This window comes from Otolemur garnettii, unplaced genomic scaffold, assembly GCF_000181295.1.
Source record: "Otolemur garnettii isolate 467f Iridium unplaced genomic scaffold, OtoGar3 scaffold00023, whole genome shotgun sequence".
In the NCBI taxonomy this organism is placed as follows: Eukaryota; Metazoa; Chordata; class Mammalia; order Primates; family Galagidae; genus Otolemur; species Otolemur garnettii.
In genome coordinates this window covers 21,652,267-21,659,468 of record NW_003852418.1, presented here as the reverse complement: position 1 = coordinate 21,659,468, position 7,202 = coordinate 21,652,267, and positions in this window count along the sequence as shown.

The following is a 7,202-nucleotide window of genomic DNA, read 5'->3' as shown; positions in this document are numbered from 1 at the left end:
CCTCTCTCCCTGTCTCTACACACACACACACACACACACACACACACACCCATATATTAAATATGTACCCATACATAATGAGAGTGGGACTAAGATGATATTTTATTTTGTTTTTCTTTAAAAAATGCTGCCAGAAGTCACTGAATGAATGATCTTGCTATCAGCATCCTTAAGGAACCTGAGTCTTGGAGTCTGGTTCTGACTCTTTCTCAGATACCTTTTCTGCTTAACAGGCCTGGAGGGGGGTGGTATGCTGCCCCTTTGGCCTTCACAACAGCCCCAATAGCCACGCTTGCTATGGACAGCTGATACTCGGTGGCAGCGGGGTGGGGGGCATCTGCCGGTTTTGCCCAGATCCATGACCTCCTGCTAGCACTGTCCCTTCACTGGGATGCACGGCTGTCCATGCCATGTGCCCATCCTGCGGGGTCTTGAGGTGGGCTAACCCTCTCCTCCCCAGCCCCCAGCAGCCAGAGGCCCCATTCCCACCAGGGACTGGTCCAGGGATGGGTGTGTCCCCAGGGTTTACACTCACTGGTAGCCAAGTGGGTTCCCGGCTGCCAGAGTCAGGGATGGGAAGAAGTGGAAACTCTGCAGACAGTGCTCTGAACCTGACCCTGCCTACCTGAGGCCTGCCCCACTCTTCCTCGAGCTGGTTTGACTTGGGTTTGTCACCTGTTCTCACATGCAGTGAATATGGGTGCTGGGCACAAAGGGCAAGGATGCAGGCATTTCAGCCATGGTGGGAGGGCTCAGGGCCCTCAAACGGCTCAGCAGGGCCAGCCCAGGCTTCATTGTCGGCAGTGGCATGCATGAATAGGTCCCTGTCCTCTCCAGGAATTTCAAGGCCTGATAATAAAGACATTAGTTCCTCAGACGCTTGGGGCTGACGGGAGCTGAGTGGAGATAATTTGCTTCTTCCTGTGACAGATGACTGGCTTCCTGAAGGCAAGTCGCTGCCGGAGGGATCCCCATGCAGCTGAGTTTACAGGGAAAACTGGGGGTATGTAATAGTTCTAGGGCTTTCATATCACTTCTTTCAAAATGTTCCAGAGCCCTCTGTCCAGCGTGGTCCTGCTCTGGACACTCTTGCATAGCCTAGACCCTGCCTGGGGTTTCCGGGGCTCTGTCCTCACCTGATGGTGCTGGAGCCAGGAGAGGCTGCTTCCCCCAGAACAGATGCCTGGGAAATCACCGAGCAACACCGAGAGGGAGGGGGATTCTTGGCTGATCCACGTAACAGTGACACTGATTTGAGGGAAACACGGGCTGGCCATGAGTGGAGATTCTCAGAGCAGGCCAGAGCGCGCAGAGCCCTCCGCGCCGTCCTCTCTGCATGTTTGACATTTCCACGACAGAGTTAACAAAGCAAGTCAATAAAGCACAGCAAATAAAACCTGTTCACTGAATTGCGATTCTCTGCCTTGAGTAGTGTAAACTGTCAAGCTGCTGAATTGAGAACCAGTAGGGTGTTTCTTTTTTGTTATTAAAGAATAAATCTTGGAACTTGTCCACTGAAGGTATCTCACTGCAGAGTAAGAGTTGCTCTGGTGAAATAAATGTCAAGTCTGAATGGTAGCAGGGAGTGAGGAACAGGGGTCTGGGGCCCTAGGCAGGGCACATGGAGGGCGGGACCTGCATGTCCCTGGGCAGGAGGGGCAGTGCCAGTGCCTGTCCACCCCGGTGGCCTCCTGCAGGGGACAGCCCCTCTTGAGCTCAGTTTCCTGCCTTGGCATGTGGGGGTGTGGTGCTAACATGCCTTCCTGGGCTAGCGAGGGGATGGATAGATGTTGTGGCACAAGAAATGGTCTGTCTCCTGTGGGCCCTGAGGCAGATGTGGGACGGGTCAGTGCAGTTTATTGGAAGAAGACCAGGAAGCACCTGGCACAGGGCAGGGTGCCTGCAGGTCCACCCTTCTTCCATGCAGGGACCCTCCTCAGTGTCCACGAAGCTCTGGCCACCTCTGCTTTGGGTGGGCTCAGCTGAGGGCCCCAGGCCTCAGGGTGCTGATGGCAGAGGATCCCTCAGGTGGAAGCCCGGGAGGCAGCAGCTGCTCAGCAGGCCCCCATAGCACGATGGGCAGCCGCCTGTGGCCTTGGCCCCAGTGTGTTTTCAGGGCCAGTTGACTATCTTCTGCAGAGTCCTGGGGCCTGCAAGTCTTTGAAAAGGATCTGGCCTGGGAGGGTGAGAATGTGGCTTGTGTAGCTGCTATGCCCACTGCTCTGGTGGTCCCCTCTGCCACATCCCACACAGTAACCTGACACCTCTCCTGCCCAGGAGGCCACTGGGCCGACACCCATGGCATCTGAAGGTATGTGTCTGTCTGGTGCCCACCTGGGCTCCTGCAGACCTTGGGGCAGCAGGCAAAGGAGGGGTAGAGAAAAGGGCCATGTGATGGGGCCTCAGGAGCAGGGCACAGCCAGCCACATCCACAGAAGGGTGAGTGGAAGGCCTAGCTCAGTTCCTTACGCACCATCCATCGTGGCCACCTGCTGGCTTGAGGACTGACTGCTTGACAGCAGATCAGATGGGTGTCAGTGGAGAATCAACTTTTCATGAGCTTTTATGATGGAACCTTCCAGACTCCTGTACAGCTGTGCTATAGTGCTGAGAGGTGCTCATCTGGCTTATATGAAGGGACTGTCAGAAAATGCTAGTGCCTCCTGCCCTAGCCTGGCCCCCAGGCTCCCCTGCACACAGTGCTCTGGCACTGTAGAGGTCACTCCACCTGGCACTCGCCAGCCTGGCGTGGGCTCCTCTGTCCTGGACATAGCCTGGCAGGAACCAGCCCAGCTGCAGCAGGTGGCAGGGGTGCACCTTCTTCCCGGAGGCTGCTGTGTTTGGGCCCAGGGAGGCCGCTGAGCTCCACATGGGACTTGGAGTCCTGCTCATAGCAAATCAAAAGGTGCGGCGTCTCCTCAGCCTTCGTCTGCTACATTTTGCCTTCAAAAGCCTGAAGCTGATTCTGTCACTCACCGAGGTTTGGATGTCTGACATGAGCACAGAAAACCCCAGGAAACAGTGGCAGAATGGTGCACTGTGTGTTGGGAAGGAGAGGGCAGAATCTGGTGGGCCCTGGGGGTGGATTGGCTAGGGGTGCACAGGGCTGGAGTGTGCTGGCCAGGGGCCATCAACACATTAACTGGTACAGAGAATGTTGTCCTCCCAAGGGGCCTGGGGTTGGGCCAGGGGGAGGACCCTAGGCAAGTTGGTGTCCTTGTAGGGACCCCAAGGACACATCCTCTCCCCCTGGGATGGGCTATCTCTGGCGCTTAGTACTCGTCCAGCTTCCTGGCTTGCATGGGGGGTGGCCTGTGAGTCAGCCCCTTCTGCATGTGGGTACATGAGTGTGTGTGAATGTACATATGTGTGTCTGAAGGAGTGATGGTGTGGTGGTGGTAGTGGTCCTGGAGCGGGGTAGGGCCCATAGGTGAGTGGACTGGCCTCTTCTCCTATAACCAGCACATGCTCAGGGGTCCCTTGAGGGTGGGGAGGTGCTGGAGCCAGGGCTGTCCACAAGGTCTACAGGGGCTCAAGGAGGGGAGCATCATCCTGCACCTAGGAGCATCTTTCCAAGTCCATATGATGCCCTGATACATGGCTTGGACCCAGCCCTGCCCTGGGGTGCAGAGTCCGACTAGAGAGGCCCACCCATAGGAGCAGCAGTGCACACCCATGACAGGCCTCCCTTCTCCCAGCTCAGAGCCTGAGAGACTCTGCTGGTCACATTGGGCACTGCCTCCCCCAACCTCTGTCCACCTTGCTGTGGGGGTGTGAACATGCCTTCTGTTGGGGTGGAGGGGATGGGGAGAGGAGTGCTCTGTGCTCAGCCCCAAGGCCCTGGGCTCCTTCCTCAGTGCCCCTGTGGTCTTGGCCTTGGCAGTCACCTGTGCTGTCTCTTGTCTCCCTCTCTGCCTGCTGACTCCTCACCACGCCTTGGGGCAAATGTTTCTTCCTCCCCAGGACCCTTGACTGGTCAGTTTAGAAGCCCCTATGATGTTCACTGTGTCTCCCGTGGGTGTCCAGCCTTTAGCTATCTTCTCGGGCCTCTGGAGCAGTATGAGGCTCAAGTTAGGAGGTCATTGGCATTGGGCTTTGGGGGTTCCAGTACCTGTTTGGGGGAACATCTTTCATCTACCTGAAAACAGTACCCCCACATGCCTTTTCTCTGGTGCTGTGATATCCTCTTTCCTCTCCCTGAACCATCCAAATTGGCTCTTGGTGAAATAGCGGATACACTAATTTAGACTAAAGGTTTAATGACCTTTTCCCTTTTCCCTTCTAATAAAGGATTTACGAAAGAAAGGAAGAAAACAAAACAAAGGCCTGACTCTGGAAGGACATGGAACTGGCAGGGAAGGTGTGCTGGGGTCAGAGGGCCCTCGGGGGTCTCAGTCTTCAGGCCGTGGTCAGCCCCTGCCCCCCACACCAGTGCCTTCTGCCTCCCTCTCCGTCACTGATGGAGCCGAGTTTTATTCATTCTGAAGCCTTGGAACATGATGTTCAGTCACAAACGGGACTTCAGAGGAGTAATAAACGCCACGTCTCTGCAGTCGACTGTCATCCTTGGTAAACAGAAGGAAGAGCCTGTTGTAGCTGTGACGGGAAGAGGCTCATTTAAACGGGTGTTTTGAGATAATGTCCTCGCGAATAGCTATTTAGACATCACCTGTCATCCTGTGTTGGGGGGAGGACCAGTTTTGCACAGAGAAACTCAGCTCCCTTTCCCTAGAAACGCTCTGTGGGTGGCTGTACCCCAGAAGCGTGGCCAAGATACTGGGACTGGACAGACCCAGACCCCAGGCTCTCAGCGCCCAGGGACCGCCCACCCTGGAAGGGCATCTTCTCCTTCTGTGTGGATCTCAATTCCTTGGCTTGTGGCTGCTGTGATCCCAGTGGCTGGGAAGGGAAGGGCTTTCTCAGTCACTGAACAAAGAGTGGGAGTGTGGGGACACCCAGTGACCCCATCTACTGCCCTACAATTACAGCTCAGAGGGGAAGGGGGAGGAAGAAGAGGAGGGGAAGGAGAGGAGGAGGGGAGGGAGAGGAGAAGAGGGGAGGAAAAGGAGGGGGATAGGAGAAGAGGGTGGGGAGGAAAGGAAGAAGAGGAGGAAGGGGGTAGCAGGAGGGGAGGGGGGAGAAGAGGAAGGAGGGGGAACGGAGGGTGGGGGTGGAGAAAGACAAGGGGAGAGGAGGCTTCCGAGGCCTGGGCAGCCCCCTTGCCCTGGGCCTGGGCTCCTTATTCCCTTATAACAGAATAGGCTCATTCACACATTTAACATAAAACCCTAATTTTGAAACGAAGGCCCCTGCTGTGCTTCCCAGGTATGTATCCACCTCCCCTGCTTCCTTGGTCCTTTGTCTCTCCCTTTCTACCCTGTTGTCAGAGATAGATGTGTTTCCTTCCAGGAGAAGAGGGTGCTTTGGCATAGGTCCTCAGAACGCCGAGACCTCGACATCCATCACGGCCTTGGTAAAGACCCAATTAGAGGAGAACTATTTGTAAGGCACAAGCTGTGTTTTATAGCTTTCTAAATTCATCTCTTCTTCCTTAAGAACAAAACAAGACAAAACAAGTAAACGACTCACTTCATTAGGCCATGGCAGACAGCTCAGCAGTCGACACTGGCCAGGCCACACTGGCTCTTCTCCCCAGAACGTCCATTTGTGGGGTTTGGGACACCAGTGCCTCCACTGACCCTGGCTGCCCTGTGGCCATTTCTGGTCTTTGCCTGGATGGTGCCGCAGGACCCCATGGAGAGTTAGCTGTGGGCACTGCTGCTCCACGCCCTTCAGGGGAAAAGTGGGAAATAAACAGCAATCGTCATGATTGTGGCTGCCCGAGGCACAGTTGGCACCTGTGTTCACCAGGGCCCCTGGGGTGAGGAAGGGGGCTGGGCTGATTGGCCCCTGATGAGAGAACAACTTCCAGGGATGGTGATTGCCTGGCGGCTGCTGTGCAATCACAAAGACCCTGATGGCCCTCAGGGAATAAACAACTCTGGGGGTGGGGGTGCAGCCTCCTGTATGTCCCAGAAGATCAGCTGGGGGTGTGAGGAGGGTGGAACTCAAGGGACTTCACTTAAGTAACAACTGGTGGCCTGTGATGCAAGCAGAGAGACCCTTCAGAGAGACTCCAGACCAGTGGGGTGAGGGGGGCTGGATTTGGGGTTCACAAAGAGGTCCCCATGATTCTAGTGGAGGCACTGGTGTCCCAAATTCCACAGATGGACATTCGGGGGAGAAGAGCCAGTGTGGCCTGGCCAGTGTTGACTGCTGAGCTGTCTGGCACAGTTCATCTTCTGTGTGCCCCAAGGAGCTGTGTCCCCCAAAGTCAGTCAGCACCCTGTACCTCAGTTTCCACACCTGCCAAGCAGGGTAATGATGGTTTAGTTATTTAATAGACACACACCAAAACTCTTGGACCCCAGACGCCTCAGTGAAACTGACGCTGTGGTATAGCCCGGCTTTGGAGATAGGGAAACTGTGAAAAGGTTGAGTAAAATGCCCAGGACCCCTGAGTCTGCCCCAAAGGCTGAGAAACCCCCACTGTGCTCTGGGAGGGCGGGTGTGTGATGAGCCTCTTGTCTAATGCAGCCTTCTGTTGAATGAGACTGGGGCACGTCCTGAGGCTGGATCAGGGGACGCTGTCCTTGGAATTATACATGGAGTGGTATCGTAGCTCACAGTGATGCAGCCGAGGCCACAACCGGCACAACCCAATGGCTGGCCACTGCCAATAGCCGCCACACAGTGCCAGGTACTCATGCATGTGAGCACAGAAAAGATGCAGTGGCAACATGGTGGGCAGCCTCAGGGGACAACACCCTTGTATCGTGGGCCCATGGCTGAGAGAAACATGGTCATGTGCTGCAGGACTGACCTGTTGCCTTCCTGCTGTTACATTGTCATTGTAACTGTCGCTGTTCTCCTGGCTTCTGTCCTGGCCAGGTGCCTGGGACCGCACCAGGAGCAGCTGTCCCCATGAGCACCTTGGAGAGGTCTGTGGTCTTGTCACCACCAGATATGGCCAAGGCAGAGCAGTGCTCAGGCTCAGCACCTTCACCTCGGTCCTCAGGAGCCCGTGGTCCAAGCCCAACATGAACCAGAATAAATGATCAAGTTATGAGTTGAACACAAAGAAATGTAATTACTGCAGGAGACAGCTGAGAACAAAGGGGATTTATCTACAACAGTCATTA